Source organism: Ovis canadensis, chromosome 19 (assembly GCF_042477335.2).
Source record: "Ovis canadensis isolate MfBH-ARS-UI-01 breed Bighorn chromosome 19, ARS-UI_OviCan_v2, whole genome shotgun sequence".
NCBI lineage: Eukaryota > Metazoa > Chordata > Mammalia > Artiodactyla > Bovidae > Ovis > Ovis canadensis.
This window is the reverse complement of record NC_091263.1, coordinates 30,202,308-30,224,872: the sequence shown is the minus strand read 5'-3', so window position 1 is coordinate 30,224,872 and position 22,565 is coordinate 30,202,308.

The following is a 22,565-nucleotide window of genomic DNA, read 5'->3' as shown; positions in this document are numbered from 1 at the left end:
TCACGGTGTAAATGCTCCCACCATGAATGATTTCAGGTTACCAAGATTATAAAATCAAGCTCACATTGGCTCTTGTGAGCTGTGAGCCAGCTCTATCACATACTGGTTTCACCCCAAACTGCTTCATCAAACTCCATGACCTGTTCTCTCAAAGAATGAGTAGGGACCATCTAGTCACTGGGACAATATTTTGTCCACATTAATTTCAAGCTGATATTAGTCATACTTGGCTCCACTATTTTAACAAAGACCCCAAATAATTTGTACACTAATGTTCATAGCACCATTATTCAGTATAGCTAAAAGGTGGAAACAATTCAAACATCTATCAACAGATGAATAAACAAAATACAGTATATATCTACAATGAAATGCGATTCAGCCTTAGAAAGGAACAAAACTCTGATGTGTGCTGCAATACAAATGAACCTTGGAAACCTTATTCCAAAGTGAAATAAATGAAATAGAAAAGGCCAAGTTTAATATGATTTTACTTACATGAGGCACCTTGAATAGTCAAATTCAAATGGCAGAAAGTAGATTAGGGAATACTTGGGAGTGAAGGAAAGGGAAATTGAGTTATTGTTTAAGGGGTCAAGTTTCTGTTTGGGATGATGAAAAAGTTCTGGCAATCAATAGTGGTAATAGTTGCACAACATTGTGAATGTTCTTAATGCCACTGACTCATACACTTAAAAAGATCTATTTTATGTTATTTATATTTTACCACAATAAAAAAGGTTTTAAAGAATATCTCAAAATAATAGAGGCTTAAATGCCATTCCTGTCACTCGTAAAAGGCTAAATAGGTGATCCAAGGCTGGTAAGGTGAACCCACAATTGCCAGGTGGTACCAGGCTCCCTCTACCTGAGTACTCTGCCACTCTTAACACAAGGTCTCCCCTCATGGTCTGGATGGCTGCTTCTGCCCACACCATCACATCAGTATTCCAGCCAGCAAGAAGCTAGAACATGGGAAAGGGAGGTAGGCTTCTTCCCTTTAGGGGTACAGCCTGGATATCACACACATCACTTCCATCTTTATTGCATCAATCAGAACATATTCATCTAGGTGCAGCAGATGCTGGGAGATCCAATTTTTCATCCAGACAGGTATACGTCTGGCTAAAAATTCAGTAATTCTGTAAAAGAGGAGAATGGATTACAGTTAGTAACCACTATCAAAGCCATAATAACCTTGTGAAATAATCACTATGATCCGAATTTTAGAGGAGCAGAGACTGGGGCTCAAAGTGTTAACTAGCTCAGCCAACGTCACACCACAATGAGTGCAGAACTGAACAATCCTGCTGTTTCTGACTCCAAAGCCTGTGCTCTCTCCACTATATGATGCTCTTCCCCTCCAAGAAGTGAAGTTCGTCTGTCACCTCCAGATATTGCAAAAGACAGCATAGGCTGAGGGTGGGGAAAAGGGGGGGGCACACAGATCATCTGGTGCTGTATTTGAACCCACAGACTTAAGCCTAGTGGCATCTGGGATGAGGGCTCTGGAGTGGCTCTGAGTTGCTAAATGGCCACACATGTGGCACTGTGCTGCAGCCCGCTCTCCCCTGGTCCACGAGAACTGGTTGGTAAATGTTCAGGAATTTTGTGAGCGGGTTGTCAAACACAACCATTATAAAATTAAGTGATGTAAATTTACAATTAAATGATATTAAAAACAAAGGTAATATTAAAAATCATCACTTCCCGATTATCCCACTATGTTTCCATATTCTCTGCACTTTGAGGATATTTATGTTTACTGTGTCTGAGTGGTGGCAATGCTATAAAAGAGCGAGCTGCCGCCATTCTCCTGTGTGCAGCCGTGTCACCTTGGTAGCTTGACATCAGCCGTGAGTAGAATGTTTACAACATGGAAATCAGCAAGGTTACAGATCAGAGCTGCGGTTTTTCTACAATGGGGGAGAAACTGAATATGAGTGTGTTTTGACAGAAGTGGGAGTGTGATACACACTTATCCCTCAGAATCATACCTGGGCTTTTTTCCTTTTAGTGGTGATGGATGGTGTGCATACTCAGTGGTGCCTGACTCTTTGAGACCCCATGGATTGTAGCCCACCAGGCTCCTCTGTCCATGGAATTTCCAGGAAAAAATATTGGACTGGGTTGCCATTTCCTGCTCTAGGGGATCTTCCTGACCCAGGAATTAAACCTGCATCTCTTGCACCTCCTGCATCAGCAGGCGATTCTCTACCACTGGCGCCACTTGAAGCAGTGAAAGTGTGTTAGTCACTCAGTCCTGGCTGACTCTTTGCGCCCCATGGACTGTAGCCTGCCAGGTTCCTCTGTTCATGGGATTCTCCAGGCAAGAATACTGGAGTAGGTTGCCATTACCTTCTCCAGGGGATCTTCCTGACTCAGGGATCGAACCCGGGTCTCCTGCATTGCAGGCAGATTCTTTACCATTTGAGCCACCAGGGAAGTGATGAAAGGAAGAGTTAAAACTATTTCCAGATGACACGATCCTCTATGACACAGAACCTCCAGATAAAAACTATTAGAACTAATAAATGAATTCAGCATGGTAGCAGGATATGATTAATTAATATACAGAAATCTGTTGCATATCTTTGCACTAATAAAATCATCCTATTCGTCCCTCCCTCGTTTCATTGCTGTCACTCATCACACTTATATATAAGCATACAAAAGCATATATATGTACATAAGACAATTATACATCAGCAAATACATGGTTGCTTTATTTTGAGCAAATTTATCTGTGAGATTAAGAAAAGGAAAATAAAAGTTCTTAATTTTACCTTTATTCTTCCTTTGATGCTTTTCCTTACTATATGTTGATCCAAGTTTCCGACCTCTATTATTTTCCTTCTTAGAAAAAAATGTCTTTTAGCATTTTCTTACAAGGCAGATCTACTGACAACACCTTCAATTTTTGTTTGTCCGAGAAAGTCTTTATTTCTCCTTTACTTTTGAAAAAGAACTTCACAAGGTATAGAATTCCAGGTTGGTAACTTCTTTCTCTCAGCACTTTAAATACTTCACTGTCTTCTTGCTTGCAAGGTGCTTGAGAAGTTGGATATAATTTTTACCTTTGTTCTTCCATAGGTAAAGTTTTCTTTTTTCTCCTTTGGCTTCTTTCAGTTTTTTTTTTTAATCTTTCTCTTTGTACTTTAAAAATGACATGCCTAGATATAACTTTTGTTTTAAAGGGTGGGTGGATTTACTCTTGTTATTCTACAAGCCTCCTGGATCTGTGGTTTGATGTCTGAGATTATTTTGGAAAATTCCCAGCCATCATTTCTTCAAGTATTTTTTGTTCTTTTCTCTTCTCCCCCTGGCGTTCCTATTACCATATTACAATTTTGTAGTTGTGTCACAGTCCTCAGATACTGTTCTGTTTTTGTTCCTTTCGCTTTTTTGGTTATTGAGATAACCTCTAGTTCTTTCTTTATCCATGTCCAATCTAATAAAAAGCCCATCAAAGGCATTCTCTACTTCTGCTTATTTTTTAGCCCTAGCACTTCTCTTATGGTTCTTTCTTAGGCTTTCTCTCTCTGCTTCCATTGCTCATCTGCTCTTAGACGCAGTCTGCTTCACCCACTGGAGCCCTTACCATATAAATCCTAGTTGTTTTAAACTTTTGCATCCCTCCCATGTCTGATGCTTGTTCTTTCTCTTCAAATTGTGCTGTCATTCAGTATGCCTTGTACCTTTTGTTTCATAGCAGACACGATGTACTGGGTAAAAGGAATTGCTATATGCATTTTTTTTTAAGAAAAAAAATTTAAAAAGAACTGCTATAAATAGGCCTTTAGCAATGTGGTGCTGTGGGAGGGAGGGATGGTGTTCTATAGTCCTGCAATTAGGTCTCAGTCCTTCAGTGCTCCTGGTCTGTGGACTTCCCAAGAGTTTATTCTTTTCCCCTTAGGTGGGACAGGAAGGCTTGAGTGGACTGCAGCTGGGTATTTCTCTTCCCCTAGATTACTCAGGCTCTGATAACACCCCAGCAGGTTTAGGTTCTGGCTAACTAGTTTCTCCTGTGGGCAGCCTTTTGAAAAAGCATTGCAAAATGACTTTTCCCCCCTCTACCTGCCAGCCTCCTGAGTAGATTTTTCTCAGATATTTACTGTGGGAATCTGATAGAGCTCCAAGAGGTAAATCTCAGTGTTGTGGGGACAACTCTGGAGTCTTCAGGTCCTCCTGGAGTTTTGAACTCTGAGTTGTCCACACTGAGCTCCAGTGATTTATCAATTATGTTGAGATTTTCCTACCCCGGCACTGGTCCCCATGCTGGCTTTCACTCCTGAGTCTCTGCTCAAGTGAGTAAGTACCTGTTACGTTCATGGTCTGCCTCTACAGTCTTGGGGGGCAGCGGTTTGATGGTGTCCTCCCCACTTACAGATCCAGGAGTTTTTAGACTATTCGGCTTTTTGTGTATTGTTAGGATGAAATGGACCCACTCCAGTGTTCTTGCCTGGAGAATCCCAGGGACAGGGGAGACTGGTGGGCTGCCGTCTATGGGGTCACACAGAGTCAGACAAGACTGAAGCGACTTAGCAGCAGCAGCAGGATGGAACGGTGACTTTCAAACTCCTTACATATGAAACTGACACCCTAAAATTCCTGCATATTTAGAGAGAGAATTTCTGATAAACACAGTGTTCAGGGGTTTGCCTACAAAAATGATTTGCTGGTATCTGAATCCCTATTGTTCCCTAGCCCCTGTAGCTTGCTGAGTCTTTACTCATGGCTGCCTGAGCCCTGCCTCTTCCGCTTCGTCCTCACTGGCAGCTACCCGGCTGGTGTGCCTCCTTTTCCCCTAGAAGTGGAGGCAGGATCTCAGAGGAAGGTGTGATGAGTGGGGACAAATGGCTACCCCTGTCCTTTGAATGGGTAAGGTCAGCTTCCCTCTCAGACTGTGAATGGGGTGACTGTGCTGCCCCTGCCCAGTGCTGAATTCATTCTGTTACCTGCAGGCGGTTAGGGGCAGCAGGGACAGGAAGATGAGATGTACAGCCAGGCAGGCGCCTGAGCACGACTGAGCCAAGGCAGGAGGCTGCTAGCTCTCCACAGGAGTCCATGGTCTAGGAGCTCTCCCTTATCAAGACGCATGTGCAAACCCCCACGCCTCACCTTCAAAAACCAAGACAATCATTAAAGATGAGAAGGCTCCAACTGCATCTCGCTGCGCTGAAAAACACAAGCAGCCTGGCAATATTACCTGAAATGCAAAGCTGGCCTCCCCCAGCCCCCAGACGTGGCCTCTGTCTCTCCAAGGACTGTCTTTGCTGTCCAAAGACTTGTCTTGCAAAGGGCTCCACAACAAAGAACGCCTGGCAGCGTCCACGTGTGGCCCAAATGGCCAGGCTTTTATGCCCCTGGCTGGCTCAGGTGCCGCATATGCTGGGGTCCCACCTGGGGTGAAGCAGATGTGAAGATGCTCACAGCTCACACCACAGCTGGACAAGCTCTATCCCAACAAGGCTCCAGACAGCTCAGCTCGTAGAGAGGGAGGGGGAGGGGGAGGGCTGAAGCGCTCAGCAGGGCTTTGCCTTCCCAAGCTGACAAGGGTGTGAACGTTCCCTTCACCACTTCCAGCTGTGTGGCCTGAGTACCATGATACAGCAGCAAATACACTGCCAGTATTATGCTGAGCAAATTCATCTGTTAGATCAATTAAGAAAATTCCAAGCTTTTCTTTTAACCTCTACTTATTCTTTGATGCTATTCCTTTATGTCAATCTGAGTCTCTGATCTGTATTATTTTCCTTCTTAGAAAAGAAACGTCTTTTAGCTTTTTCTTGCGAGGCAGATCTGACAACAAACACCCTCCATTTTCATTTGTCTGAGAAAGTCTTGATTTCTCTTTCACTTTTGAAAGATAAGTTTCACAAAGCACAGAATTCTAGGTTAGTGGGTTCTTTCTCTCAACACTTTAAATACTTCACTCCACTCCAGGTCTTCCTGCTTCAGTGGTTTTTGAGAAGCTGGATGTAAATTCTTACCTCTGTTCTTCCATAGGTCAAGTGCTTTATCCCTCACACTAAGCCTCTGGATTCCTTTTTCATAAAACCAAGTGTCCAGTTTCCCAAATCCCAGGATCAAGGCCTTTTAAGAGAACAACTGATCGAGTGCCCTCCCTCAGTGGCTCCCTAGTCCCCAAATTAACCCTTGATGACATCCTAGAACTTCCAAGTGTGTTAGTTTCCTGTTGCTGCTGTGTCAGTTCAGGTCAGTTCAGTCGCTCAGTCGTGTCCGACTCTTTGCGACCCCATGAATCGCAGCACGCCAGGCCTCCCTGTCCATCACCAACTCCCGGAGTTCACTCAGACTCATGTCCACTGAGTTGGTGATGCCATCCAGCCATCTCATCCTCTGTCGTCCCCTTCTCCTCCTGCCCCCAATCCCTCCCAGCATCAGTCTTTTCCAACGAGTCAACTCTTCACATGAGGTGGCCAAAGTACTGGAGTTTCAGCTTTAGCATCATTCCTTCCAAAGAAGTCCCAGGGCTGATCTCCTTCAGACTGGACTGGTTGGATCTCCTTGCAGTCCAAGGGACTCTCAAGAGTCTTCTCCAACACCACAGTTCAAAAGCATCAATTCTTTGGCGCTCAGCTTTCTTCACAGTCCAACTCTCGCATCCATGCATGACCACAGGAAAAACCATAGCCTTGACTAGACGGACCTATGTTGGCGAAGTAACGTCTCTGCTTTTGAATATGCTATTCTAGGTTGGTTGTAACTTTCCTTCCAAGGAGTAAGCATCTTTTAATTTCATGGCTGCAGTCACCATCTGTAGTGATTTTGGAGCCCAAAAAAATAGTCTGACACTGTTTCCACTGTTTCCCCATCTGTTTCCTATGAAGTGATGGGACCAGATGCCATGATCTTCGTTTTCTGAATGGTGAGCTTTAAGCCAACTTTTTCACTCTCCTCTTTCACTTTCATCAAGAGGCTTTTTAGTTCCTCTTCACTTTCTGCCATAAGGGTGGTGTCATCTGCGTATCTGAGGTTATCTATATTTCTCCCGGAAATCTTGATTCCAGCTTGTGCTTCTTCCAGCCCAGCATTTCTCATGATGTACTCTGCATATAAGTTAAATAGGCAGGGTGACAATATACAGCCTTGATGTACTTCTTTTCCTATTTGGAACCAGTCTGTTGTTCCATGTCCTGTTCTAACTGTTGCTTCCTGACCTGCATATAGGTTTCTCAAGAGGCAGGTCAGGTGGTCTGGTATTCCCATCTCTTTCAGAATTTTCCACAGTTTATTGTGATCCACACAGTCAAAGGCTTTGGCATAGTCAATAAAGCAGAAATAGATGTTTCTCTGGAATTCTCTTGCTTTTTCGATGATCCAGCTGTGTGGATGACCACAAAGTTAGTGGCTTGAAACAACACACAGATTCACTATCTTCTAGGTTTGGAGTTCTGAAGTCCAAAACAAATCTCTCTGGATCAAGATTAACGTTTCCATAAGGCCAAGCTCCTTCCTGGAGGTTCAAGGGGAGGATTCATTTCCTCGCGTTTCCAGTGTCTTGGAGCTGCTGCTCTCCTTGGCTCGTGCCCCATCCTCCACCTTCAAAGTGAGCAACGCTCAGTTGAGGCTCCCTTATGTCACTGTGATGCAGAGTTGCTTGCCTCCCTCTTCCACATTTAAAGACCTCAGTAATGACACTGGGCCCACCTGGCTCATCCAGGCGACTTTCCCTTTGTTAAGGTGAGCTGATTAGCAATTCAATTCCATCTGCCACTCAATTCCCCCAACTTCAGAACAGTTCCTGCACAGATTGCATAAATGATGACACAGCCTTTTCAATAATGATTTTTTTTTAATTTATTTTATTGAAGTAAAGTTGACGTACAATGTTGTGTTAATTTCTCCTATTGCAAAGTGACTCAAGTATTCGTATACATACATTCTTTCAACTTTTTATTTTATTTTGGAGTATAGTTGATTAACAATGTTGTGATAGTTTCAGGAGTACAACAATGTGATTCAGTTATACATGTATCTATTCTTTTTCAAATTATTTCCCCATTTAGGTTGTTACAGAATACCCCTTGTTGGTTATCCGCTTTAAAATAGCACTGTGTACAAATCGATCCCAAACTCCCTAACTATCCCTCCTTCCCACCCTTCCCCATTGGTAACCATAAGTTCCTTCTCTAAGTCTGTGAATCTGATTCTGCTTTGTCTTTCTCTGAGACATGACCATCTTCAGGGGAGTCACTGCTCTCTATCACACAGGCCAAGGTCAGAATGCCTTTCCCAGGGTCATCTCCACATGATGCATCCAGAGGGGACTTTCAAAAATAAGTCAGTTTGCGTGCGTGCATGCTCAGTCACTTCAATTGTGTCGACTCTTTGCAACCCTATGGACCATAGCCCGCCAGGCTCCTCTGTCCATGAAATTCTCCAGGCAAGAATATTGGAGCAGGTTGCCATGCCCTCCTCCGGGGATCTTCCCTACCCAGGGATCGAAACAGAATCTCTTATGTCTCCTGCATTGGCAGGAGGGTTCTTTACCATCAGTGGCACCTAAGGTGCTAGTAAGTAAAGCACCCAGCAAACACACAACAATGCCCCCAGCTCCTCACTATCCTCCCCATGTCTACCTCCTCAACCACTGCAGTTCCCAAAAGATGAAATGTGGGGAAACACTTCTCAGTCAGCATGGGAAAGATGAAAAGGCAGGCTAGAAAAACAGGCTGTGATGGGAGGAGGGGTCTAGAGATGCTGCCCAGCCTCCTACTCTCCAGCCCGAAGGGACCACAGCTCACACCCTGGATGCCTCTGGTACCGAGATAGAGGCTGTTCTGCAGCGAAGGCTTTTCCAGGTCACACAGCCCATGGGGCACAGAGAGAGAGCATCCAGGGGCCCTGAGTGGGTGGGGTGCCCTTTGAGGGACACAGTCCCAGGGTCACGGCAGGGACGCACCTGGCAGGCAGAGGCTGCCTAGAAAGGCTTTAGGGCAGGGGCAGTCCTGAGCCCCCTGCTGTACCAGATGCACAAATAAGTGAAGCTCACAGCTAGGATTTTGACAGTTGCTTCTCTCACATGATAGAAAAGCAGCGAACCAACAGACGTGAGTGTGCCAGGAGCGGGGTGTGGCAGAGAGAATAAACTGGAGGGGGTGGAGGCATAAGGGGGGAGTTCAAATGTGTCCATCATATTTATTTCCTTAGAAACAGAAGCATCTGAACGGGGCAAAATGCTAACATGTGTTGAATCTCAGAGTGGGTTATATTATTCTGTCATTCTTTCTGTGTTTAAAATATTTTTAAAGGGATAGAAAAATGGAGAAAGAACGGCTGATGTGAATTCATAAAGGAATTCATAAAGGAATCACATGAGCCCTCCAACACACACACACACACACACACACACACACACACAGTTTCAGCATACGCTAATAGTCCTTTCCTCGCTCCCTTCCCGCCCATCATTAAAATAATTTTCCCTGTATGTACAATTTATATAATCACGGTAAGTAGTCATAGGGCTTTTTAAAAATTCAATGGGTTTTCTTATCAATTTAATTATTTCAGCACATTGTTCAAGTTAATTAACTTTCACTGAGTTGACTGACTGTTATACTCCAAAAAAGGTTTTTAGGCTCAACAAAAAAAGATTTGTAGAAGTTCACATAAAATAGCTTTGTTTATTACTAAAATTGGAGTCTCTGGAATATTTATCTGTATTTTCCAATCTCCTTACCAGCTACTACCCAGAAATAACATTTTTTAATGTGAACCATTTTTAAAAATCTTTATTGAACTCGTTATAATAAAACTCATTGCTTGTTTTATGTTTTGTTTTTTTGACCATGAGACATGTGCTCTCCAACCAGGGATTGAACCCACACCCTTTGTATGGGAAGGCAGAGTCTTAACCACTGGACTGTTAGGGAAGCCCCTTCTAAAATTTTGTGTTTCCTTTTGACTGCTATTTTTTTAAGTGCAGGTGAAAATATGTGAATTACACAAAGTTGTGTTCTTTGTTCCCCTTAAGACTGCATCATATTGAAAGAGAAACCAACACAGTATTGTAAGGCAATTATCCTTCAATTAAAAATTAAATTTTTTAAAAAACTGCACCATAAGCATTTTATCCTATGATCAAAAACTCCAAGTGTAATTTTAGAGGATCCTCCACATTCTTTTTTAAATTTTTTGGCCACACAGCACGAGCAGAATCTGAGTTCCCTGAACAGGGATCAAACCCTTGCCTTAGAGTCTTAGACATTGGACTCTCGGGGAAGTCCTCCACATTCATTTTAACGGATACCATGAGTTGTTTAAGCAACCATTCCTTGCCAGCATTTTGCATATTCTGGCACTTCCCTATCACGAGTGCGAGACAAACATGTTTGGGTGTGAGCCTTTGACCCCAACTGGAGGTACCCGGTGAAAGGGCACACAAGTGTTTAATGTTCTTGACAAAGAATATTAAAGCTGCCAAACTGCTTTCCACAAAGGATGTGACAGTGTGATGTGGTCACCAGAGAGCGTCTTTGCTGCAGCCAGCTCGGCAAGAATTTAGGAAACTTATCTCAGGGGCTTACTCTGCTTTTTTTTCAAATTGTTAGTGAACTTGAAAATTTTTCAACAACTGTTTTGAGCATTTATATGTCTCCTCTTGTCTATCTACAGTCTTCGTCTGGAGTTCTGAGGTCTGCGTGGTCTCCCCGTCATTGGTGCGAGCCCCGCTAAAGACAGCACGCGTGTGTGCGTGCGTGCTCAGTCGCTCAGTCCTATCCGACTCTTTGCAACCCCATGGACTGTAGCCCCCCAGGCTCCTCTGTCCATGAGATTTCCCAGGCAAGAATACTGGGGTGAGTTGCCAGGTCCTCCTCCAGGGGCCGCAAGAGACAGCATCCCTTTGTCTAACTTTGAAGACCATCTGCCCCAGTTCACCATTTGCTTCTGCCCCAGGTAAGCAGATCTTGGCTGTGAGTCTTGGATTTGTCTGTCTCTCCAGGTTTTGAAATGGCTGCTTGCCCTGTGACCTCAGTCCTGTGATAAGCCCAAGAAAAGCCCTTGACTTACAATTGTTTTCAGCTTTTTCTTAAGAATGAGAGTAACGACTTCTAAGTTCTTTATGTGTCAGAGCTGAAACCAGGAGAGATTTTTCTAGAGCTTTTACATTCTGAATTCAATTACTCTAGTGGTTCAAGGACCATTCAACCATTAAAGAAGCTGAATTTGTAATTTAAAAGCTCCTCCAAAAGCCAAAAGATCTCCAAGCCTCTGGGTTTCACTGGAGGAGTCCACCAAAACTGAAGAGTCCTACCAACTTTAACAGAATGTTCTACCCGGATGATTTTCTAGATTGAATCCTCTTTCCATTAGCACAAATTTTCATCTTTAATTTATAATGTATTTCTAGTTTGTGTGTCTAGTTACATATTTATGTCTTCAGTATTGAACACTAGACTATGGGCAGTTATTCTGACTTTGTATACTTACTACCCATATTCACTCTGCATATTTTAGCATATTTTCTTATTCTTCCATCAGAAGCTTTAATTCCCTTTCCTTTCTCTGTAGACACATGACTTTACCAATGGAATCTCAAACATGTTCAAATGGAAGTGAACAATCCCTGGTACCAACTGTCTTTATAGTGGCCAACATGGCTCCTTTGGATATTCCCCAGCATCAATTAAAAACAAAAACAAACCATCACTACCACCACCACTACCACCAAAGCAGCAGGAGAACTCTCTTTTTTTGACAGCCAAGTAGGATTTATTGGTGGGCACGAGTAAGGAGTGGACAGAACCAAGGCTCTCAGGAGTGCAGGGCCTGCCGGATGCCCAGGCGGCCATGATTAGGGATGTATTTGACCCCACAGCCATCTGAGATGAGCTGCTTTTCCATCACCGTGTTTCCAAATTCATCTGCATTAAACTTAGTAAATCCTCACTTGGAGAGGTGGATCTTCTGGTGGGCAGGGAACTTGAACTTGGCCCTGTGGAGGGCCTCAATCACATGCTCCTCGTTCTGCAGGTTGGTGTAGATGGACATTACAACTTGGCCAATGTGGACTCTGGCCGCTGCCCTGGGGCTTTCTAAGGGCACCACACATACCTGTATGGAGTGTAGACAGAGGACAGCATGCCTCTGGGCATGGAGGCATGAGTGTCTAGTGGAAAGGGCTGTCTCCAACGTCCCTTAGGGCAACCTGTACGGGTGACAGGCTGCTGTTTGCACACTGAGCGCATAACTCAAATTACTTTCCTGCTTGCCATACTTATGCCATTCAAGGGCTGGTTTCCCTAACTTCCTGTCTGAGGCTGTGGAAGAGAATGTAGCTGGTGAGGGTAAGGGTGAAGTTGCTCAGTGGTGTCCAACTCTTTGCAACCCCATGGACTGTAGCCTACCAGCCTTCTCCGTCCATGGGATTCTCCAGGCAAGAATACTGGAGTGGGTTACCATTTCCTTCTCCAGGGGATCTTCCCGACCCAGGGATCAAAGCCGGGTCTCCAACATTGGAGGCAGACGCTTTAACCTCTGAGCCACCAGGGAAGCCCCAATGTAGCTGGTACCAGGATTTAAACATTGCACTGGGGGCTCTTAGAAGCAGGAACTATGTCCTGACCAGGAGCTCCTGTTGTCCATCTTCTGGACGATGGCACAGGCAGGCAAAAGAGCAGGAGTGGTCGGTAAATGTGGGAAGTTTGGGGCAGTCATTTCAGCTCTGCTCTCAGGCCAGGAAGACTCTCTGGAGGTCGCCTAGGCCAGGTTTCCCAAACCAGGCTGGATGTCTAAAGAACCCAGGAAACTTGTCAAATATGGATTTTTGGCCTCCATGCCCAGAGGACCTGATTCACTAGGCAGGGCCTTAGAATTTCTAACAAGACCCCAAGGTTGTTCTGCTATACTACCAGTATTGGAACCCTTCAATCCAGTGTTTGTCTGCCTCCAGGAAGCAGCTCCGGAGAAAGCGATGGCACCCCACTCCAGTACTCTTGCCTGGAAAATCCTATGGACAGAGGAGCCTGGAAGGCTGCAGTCCATGGGGTCACCAAGAGTCGGACACAACTGAGGGACTTCACTGACTTCACTTTCATGCATTAGAGAAGGAAATGGCAACCCACTCCAGTGTTCTTGCCTGGAGAATCCCAGGGACAGGGGAGCCTGGTGGGCTGCCGTCTATGGGGTCGCACAGAGTTGGACACGACTGAAGCGACTTAGCAGCAGCAGCAGCAGGAAGCAGCTCACCTGTGTGAGTCTCAGAACCTGTGTGAGGGTTTTTCTCTCTGGAGATATTTTCTCAGAAAACTAATTTCAATCACTCCTTCCTGGTGTTAGTCATATTTTTCCTGAGCAACCCATTCAGTCCCCACATAATCAGCTCTGAAGCAGGACACTCATGGGGACTTGGGTCAAACCATGAGAAGTTTCTGTTGAATCTCTGGGTGGGTCTTGTGAAGGCTGTTGTCACAGAATAGATTCCTAGCTCCACAGCTGAGACTAGAATTTTTAAAAGCAGCTGGTGGAGATGCTGCTGTTTTCACCGGAGTGAGGCCTGTGTGTATCTCTGGTAGGTGATACCCATGGTCCTGCCAAGAAGGCAAGACCCTCAAAAAGCAGTGGCCTGCCCTGTCTCCTACCAGGATGTCCCTTGCTCTACGTCTCCCTTTCTGGCTCCAACTTCATTTCTCCAGCTTTGACTCATTTAGCTTCCAACACCCGAGCACAACACCCACATCCCAGCATTTGCTGGGCAAACTCCCCTGTCCAGAGCAGAACTCCCGGTGATTGTCTTTGCCAACAGCTCAGAGCTTGTCAGACAAATGAGTTTTCCGTCTTTCTTATCCAGCCCTGATCAGACTTGCTCAAAGCGGCACCTGTTTCAATCTCTCTTGCACTTTGTCCTGCTCTTGATCTGCTGGAGCAGCTGCTGCCAAGTGTGCTCAAAGGTAATCTCAGCTTTACTGCACAACTGTGTGTCCAGCTGTCCCAGGAGGCCAGGGATGAAGTTCCAGGAAAGTGAGAACTATGACCTTCTTGGTCCTTTCTGAGATGTGTGATTCTGCCTCAGGAGGGTTGTGTGGCTGCCCCTGTTTCCATGGTGTGGCACAGCTGGACAGGCCTCACGAAGCAGGGAGGCCAAATTCCATGAGACCAGCTCACTGGGTGGGTCTGACTTCCTCATCCTCTGGGAAGTAAGACATTGCGTGATGCTGAGAACCTGATATTTTTCAAAGTGCATTACCTTTCGACAAGAGAGTATATTCTTCTATCCCCATTTTCTTCTCTGTCACTCCCACTCGACTAAGGAATAGGGTGCTGTCTAGGGCCCTAGCACTCACACATTCTCAGCGTACGACAGTCTAGATTGGAAGGTTTGCTTTTTAAACAATCTTACCCTCAAGTCTATCGTGTACAGTTGTGCAGTCTGAGCACTGCACAACTTCATGGGATGCTCTTTACACAATCTGAGGTGAATGAGGCAATGAATGCCCTGCTAACCCTAATCCTTACATCTATCTCGCCCTGACCCCTCCTGATCTATGTCATGTGCTTCTAAATCAGGGGTTAGCAAACTATGGCCCACAGAGGCCTTATAAGTTTTACTAGGAAGGTATTTTGGTGTTTTAGTTAGTTTCCTCACTTTTTGTTTTGGCCACACCACACAGCTTGCAGGATCTTAGTTCCCTAACCAGGGCCAGAACCTGGGGAATGCTCCAAGTCCTAACCACTGGACCACCAGGGAATTCCCCTCTCAACTCTTTTTTTTAACTAATTTTTCATTTTTCCAGAAAGAGCTCATAGATGGTAAGTTTTTTCTGTGTCCAGGGAATCATCATGATCTTGCAAACCCAGGTAGTCACCTGGGACTCTGCATTCAGAAGAGCCCCACACTTGGTTTAATGGTCTGCTGCTGTCATCTTCAAAGTCTTTGTATTTTTTAGTAAGGGGCCCCACATTTTCATTTTGCTGAGTCCCACAAATTATACACCCAGTCCAGTCCGGAGTTTTACATGCTCAAGAACACTGTTACTTTGTTCTCACATTTACTTTGTTCTCAGTAAACTGGGCATAGAATTTTAGGTTCAGCATCAGTTTTCTTCTGAAGTGCATAGACAGTTCCCATTTTCAAGATGAGCAATCAGATGTTAGTCTGTTTGTTGAAACTTCACATGTTACGTCTCCTTGAGGAAACGTGTAGGATTTTCTCTTTATACTTAGCCAAGGATCCCTGGCATCTGCAAGAGGTTGAAATTTCACTAGGTGATGGCCATGTGTGTCTCTTCCCCCAATACTGCTTCTTGCCACCTGAGGGCACCTCAAACCAATTTACTTTTAAAAAAACAGAAAGAAAAAAAAAACTATTTTCTATTCTCTATTTTAAAAAAGTTTAAAGCTCCTCTTTCTGAAATGTTTATTAGATGGAAGATGAAAGTGAAAGTGTTAGTCGCTCAGTTGAGTCCAACTCTCTGTGACCCCATGGACTGCAGCCCACCAGGCTCCTCTGTCCATGGGATTCTCTAGGCAAAGAACACTGGTGTGGGTTGCCATTTCCTTCTTCAGGGGACCTTCCCCACTCAAGGATTGAACCTGGGTCTCCCACATTGTAGGCAACTTTACCAACTGAGCCATCAAGGAAGCTTAGATGGAAGACAGACCTGGGAAATCCAATACTCATAGCCCTCATCACTTATTTCCCCCTATTTTCTATCTCTTTGTCAGATTTCCTTAACTTTGACTTCTAGATTACATCTCCAGGCAAGGGTTTTCCCATCAGCCAACAGTGGTCCTCAGAAGAAAGGTCAAGGTGAACCAGTTGATAGCCAAAGCCAGTAGAAGCTGACCCTCCAAAAGCCATGTGTGCAGGGCACCAGGCATGTCTGCTGTAACAAGTTAAATGTCTCAAAGCTCCTAGCACATTATTAGTGTTTCATAAATGTTAGTTCTCATGAAGGATGAATAGTATTTAAACACCAGCTTCTTAGCACCAACTTCTGGTTTTTGTTGTTTTTTTTTTGCTACTTAATTTTATTTTGCATACCTCCTTCTTATGCCACCTCCTGCTTCAGCTTTCCTGACCGCCCCCCACCCCACCCCAGGCCAGATGCAGTCTCTCTCTCTTTGGAACAATGCAACGTTTACCTTAAAGTATAGTTAACAAAAGTACACAACAATAATGATGAGCAGAAACAGACTCCCAAAGAGCTTATGACCTAGTAGGCGAGAGTGCACACCTTGCTCAATTTCCTGACTGGAGTCTCTGTTAGCATTGAATTTGGCCTGAACTGTTACAACATCTGCTGGCAAACCTTCCAACACAGAGAAACTTGTAATCATTCTGAAAATATCTCTGTACTGCTGGCTCATGGGAGAGGGAAGTTTCGTGAGATTTAGATCAAAACTTAGCTAGATGACCAAATTACCTTTGTGGTGTCTGTACTTTTCTGTAAAGATCCTGCTCACTAGAACACACAGCAGGACAAATCCACACATTATTTGTAATAGGTGGCAACAATATGCAGAAGGAAGTCCAAATTAAAACAAAACAAAAGCTCTGAAGGGAATGAGACTATTTTGCTACCCATGTCCTGGCTGACCACTCTTTAGCTATATGATCTTGGGCAAGTCACTTAACTTCTCAGAGCTTTATTTTACTCCTTGGTAAAATGGGGATGGTTTATGGAGACACCTTTCAGATGTACCTGGTTCCATCCTCCACATTCTCCATATATACTTCCACATCCACCTGTTGTCCATAGGGGGAAATCCAAAATTTTGTGAGGTACCCAGAACTGATAGGATGAGATAAGGTATTTTTGATGACCATCTTTCCATTCCTCAAACCCACCAGATTCCCAATTGTATATTCTCTGCCAAGCTCATCACAGGGTCGCCGCCGTTGAACATTCTTTTAACTGCTAGTTTACAGGGAGGGGACCTACTGCTTTTCCGTAAGAATGGATCTCTTGGGAGCTCTGTCCAAATCCATGATGGTTTGAGTTGCAATAAAAAGATAAAAAGCTTATGTTTAAAATGAAGGTATTCTTTGCTGCTCCTTGCTGCTCTGTCTCTCTTCCAGCAAACAGATTAGGAATCAGGAAACCCTGGCTTTTACAGGAATTCTGAGCCACACATCAGATTATAAAGAGCAGGTTGGAAGTGTGGTAAGAATGCCAGTTGCTTGAATGCTGACGATGGGTTTATCTTCGGACACCCAGGGCTTTACGTGCAAGTCTTGGTGATATCCGTTTTGAGCCCTGAGGCCTCATTCCTCTTCCTTGTGTCTCATATCTCTGACAGTGGTGGCTGCTCAATAGATATGTGTGTGACACCTGCGCTAATGGCTGGCTCCTGTCCCCACAGGCCAAAGATGAAGGGTGAGCTGGATGTCAGCTCCAATTCACAGGTCACAGGGCTGTGAGTCACAGAATTCCATGTGATATTAATTTTAAAATTCCATTATAATAGTAAACAAACCCCTTAGTAGAGCCAGCTTATTGTTTTCAGATTCCTTCTTTATCAGCATTAGGGACTGGAGCTATGGAGGGAATGTACCAAGAGCATCACTTCCTAGGGTTGTTATGGGTTAGGTTTAGGGAGTTGTGAATCGTGTTTATCAGCCATGCAGAAATTTAAAAGCATTCATCCCTCAAGATTTGTGCTTTCAGACTAAAAAGATGTCACTAATCTTATTCTACAGCTGGTGCCATGGGGTTGTGAACAATGCAGAATACTGGGGTACTTTACTATCTGAAGTTGTCAGAACCTTCCTGATTTCTGAGAATTTGGCATTTCTCAAAAATATAAGCATTTTGGGTTTTCTGGCTTGGTAGAAATGTATAGCCCTATGGCTATTAGATGACAAGGAGTCAGCATGGCTCCAACCGTTAAGAATGAGAAATGTGATTCTAGGGAGGGCCAAGGCTGCAAGCTCTGGAGCCACTGGTGGGCATGGTAAGCAAGGCGTGTGAGGCCCACAAAAGCTAAAGATAGAAAGGTTTAGAAGGAAGCTGCTTTAGGGAGATGACATAGAAATGACAGTTTCCAGATGGGGTACTGACTGCCAACTATATTTGGTTTTCATCTCAGCTAGGTTTGGGGCCAAATTCTCTAAAAGCAGTGCAAATCCCACACCACTTTTCCTGCGCTGGCTAATTCTTGTTGACCTTTCTGCAGTAAAGTGAACTCTCCATAGACTAACTACGGAAACAAGATGCAAGTGTGTCTTGCAGTGATGGAAGCCTCTCCCTAGCCAGGTCCCACGCTTGTACAAAAGGAATGCTAGACAACAATGATCTCAAAGTCTGATCCAAGAGCTTTGTTTCTAGGACAGCTGGGGAAGATCCGACTGGAGACCAATCCACCCATCTGTAACCACTATAAACTGAACAAGGCCAAGAAACAGCTCCCTGAAGGCACCAGAGAAGAAACACAGGCAGGCAGAGTCAGGAAAGGACTTGATACTTGGAATGGAGAGAGAGCATGTTCACAACTCTTAGCCTGAGGAACTCTGAAACAACCCAGGACTCTGGTAGACAACCAGCAGTCTTTCTGGCTTCAAGAGCCAGAAAGCAGAGTATAGGGCAAACATTGTTGTTGCTCAGTCACTAGGTCGTGTCTGACTCTTTGTGACCCCATGGACTGCAGCACACCAGGCTTCCCTGACCCTCACCAACTCCTGGAGTTTGCTCAAATTCATGTCCATTGAGTCAGTGGCGCCATCCAACCAACTCATCCTCTGTCGTACCCTTCTCCTCCTGCCTTCAATCCTTCCCAGCATCAGGGTCTTTTCTAATGAATTGGCTCTTCTCATCAGGTGGCCAAAGTATTCGAGCTTCAGCTTCAGCATCAGTTCTTGCAATGAATATTCAGAGTTGATTTCCTTTAGGATGGATTGGTTTGATCCTCTTGCAGTCAAGGGACTTTCAGGAGTCTTCTCTAACACCACAGTTTGAAAGCATCAATTATTCAGCACTCAGCCTTCTTTATGGTCCAATTCTCACATCTGTATATGACTACTTGAAAAACCATAGCTTTGACTATACAAACCTTTGTTGGAAACCATGGTCACTGCAAAATGATGGGGAATTCTGTAAAGGGGAGAGCCAGAGAAGGGAGCCTTAAAGTCTGTATATAATCTCTGTCCAAGCTTCCAGCTGGTTGCCAGGTCCAGATTATAGCTAAGGATATAACTGAACTGAGATTTCAGCTGTCACCAGGAGAGAATGTTTGTAGAGGTCTGAATCCAATCAAACAATAAACCAAACAAAAAAATCAACCCTCCTATGTCAGACGTGTTGGGGGTGGGGGTGGGGTGTTAAAATGTAGATTCCCAGGCCCACCCACAGATCAACAGCATCAGAATCTCCTGGGCGGAAAGCCTCAACTCTGTGCTTGTAACAAGCATCCTCAATGATTCAAGCATAGAGCTTCAGCCTCGCTGTTCCTAGAGCTGAAGCAGTCTGCACCCCATGCTCAGATGTTTGCTGAAAAGACTGCACCTGAAGATGCAGTATCTGTCTGCCAAGAGAAATGTGTCAGCTACCCACATTTTTGGTGCTGGCCACGTGAAGCTGCGAAGTCATGGGGAGACACAGAGGAGATGCTTCCCTCCTTCAGATCATCACTAAAGACCTTCATGGTCTGTCCCATCACACAAGGACAGGACAGCTGCCCCTCAGTAGTCTCCCAGGAGGCCTCCCGCCTCCACCAGCTTTTCCTCTTTGATCCCACCCACCCCATGGAAAGCAGCATGTTCAAGACTTGAATAGATGTAAGTTAAAGATGTGTTGGGGTTTCCATAAGTCAGCAGAAATATAGCAAGCTGGTTGGCACAGGAAGGTGAAATACCACTCATTCTTGTCTGGCGTCTTGGTCACAATATTTAATCGCTTCCACTGCTGTAACTTCCAGCTATAAAAACATTCACAGGTAAAAACTAGGCTATAGCTCATAAGGAACACAACAAACACAGCAGGAATGTTTGTAATGCACCTATCCCCTTGTCCTGGTCATTGTGACTAATACATCTAATTTTACCAAGGAGGACATAGGCCAGTCATTCAGCTTTTCAAACCCGTCTCCACAAGTGTCCCAAGTCATGCAATGCAACAAACCTGATTTAGAACTCTCAGCTCTCACATCTGCCAGCTAAGCAACACTTCTCTCAAAATGGATGCACTGTTCAATAAGGAAAAAGGCCTAGGTTAATTTAGATTTTCAGACAATTAACTAGCACCTCATGAAAACTGTCTATGCCTTAAGTGAGTATATAGAAATTTATTTAAAGGATTAAAATAGTTGGTGGAATAAAATTCTTTACCCATTTATTTAGTAAACTACTTTGATAAGAATGTTTTTCAGGGATTTCCCTGATGGTTCTGTGGCTAAAACTCTGTGCTCCCCATGCAAGGGGCCCAAGTTCAGTCCCTTGTCAGGGAACTAGGTCACACACACCACAACTAAAGACTGAAGATCCTGATTGCCATAACTAAGAACCAGAGCAGCCAAAATAAATAAATAAATGAATTTATTTTGGAGTGTTTTTCAATTTTAAATCTGGGGGCTCATCAAGTAATCCTAAAGCCAGACTCTAGCCAAAAAAGACATTCTAACTAGTTCTAAGTATAATATTAAACATTTTTTCCTAGAGAGTTTTTAGAGGAAGTAACAGGAGAAATAGGGGATGCATGTGAGATGGGGAAGAGACAGAAATAGAGGGAGAGCTTCATATACGGGGAGACAGACATTCTAATTCAAGTCCCCCTTTCAACATGTTTATGCAAAAGACAGCAAAGGGGGTAGTTTCATGTTGGGGCTATGTTTCTATTAATACCTAAAGGCCAACAAAGGCCTGTTACAACTTCATAGTCGAATTTTCAACAATTAAATGACTGAGACTGACAGCTTTTCATACTCTGAACACCTGGCCCTCTCCCTACACTCTGGGTCTTACATCCACACAGAACACTGAGCCAGTAGGCCCCTTCAGTTATCTTCCTACCTGCTTTGTGTGTAAACAAGATGTCTTTCTATATTTTACAAGCTTTTTATTAAAACACAAGGAAGGCACAAGGATTCAAAACTTACAAAAACATGTATGACCAGGAACTGTCCTCTTCAAAGCTAACTATTATTAACTCATCAAAAAGTCTATATATATATGAGTACATGGTAAGTATATTCTGCATATATATATTTATGAGTGTATATGTACCCTGGGGCTTCCCAGGTGGAGACAGTGGTAAAGAACCCTACCAATGCAAGAGATGCAGGAGACATGAGTTCAATCCCTGGATTGGGAAGATTCCCTGGAGGAGGGCGTGGAAACCCATTCCAGTATTCTTGCCTGGAAAATTCCATGGATAGAGGAACCTGGCAGACTATAGTCCATATGATCACAAAGAGTTGGACACAATTGAAGCAACTTAGCATGCACTCATATGCATATGTATGCGTGTGTGTGTGTATATATATATGAAATGCTATTCTGAATTTTGGGGGGTTTTCCTTTGGGTTTTTTCATTAAAGATATTTTAGAAATTTTTCATATTGTCTTTATAGATAGATCTACCTCATATATTTCATTTATTCCAACTTATAGAACATGAGTAAGTTACTGCAAATTATAGAACATGAGTAAGTTTTGATACATGTATGTATTGAGATCTACCTCATTTTTAAGACTATATAAATACTCCAGTGTGGAACTAAATCAGTCATATACTCAGTTTCAGATTTTTCACACTGTAAAGTTGCAATGAACAGCTGATAGATGTCTCTGCACACTGGTGTTGGTGTATTTATGGGACCAGACACTGGAAACAAAACTGCTTCATCAAGTGGTATGGGGCATATATCATTTCATGGTATATTTGGTTGGCCAAAAAAATTGTTCGGGGTTTTCTATGCCATCCTACAGAAAAACCGAATGAACTTTTTGGCCAACCCAATGTTGTAAGTTATTTTTCAAAGGGGTGATTACCTATTACAGTCTCCCCAATAGTATGTGAGAGTCCCTAGCTGCCCTGCGCTTTGCTAATACATCACCCTAACCATCCTTTTCTGCATCATCATACCCCTCCTCTGTAGAGTTAATCATAAGGTTTCCTCCTCCGGATATTACTCCTTTTTTTCTGCTCTTTCTTTACTCCTAAAAACAAAGTTGTCTATACTGGCAACTTCCAATCTACTCCATTCTTACATTCTCTTTTGTTCTCTAAATTTCTATTATGGAAATTGTCAACTATGCATAAAAGTAAAGGAAATAGAATAATAAACTCTTAAATACATAAGCCCTTATGTATCTGTCACTCAGCTTCAATATAACATGCTGCTGATTTTCTCTACTTCCTGCTCCTTGCCTTTTTCTTTCTGGAATATTTTCAGGTAAATTCCAGTTATAAATTTAACCACAAATACTTAATATGTACCTCTAACAAATAACAGCTTAAAAAAATACAACAGCACCTAGTCACTATACCTATTTCAACCCATGAAATATCATCTGATATCCAATTGTCCTAAATTTTTCTTTGATTCCCAAAATGTCTTAAGTTGGTTCTGTGCAAATCAGGATCCAAACAAGTCCTTTA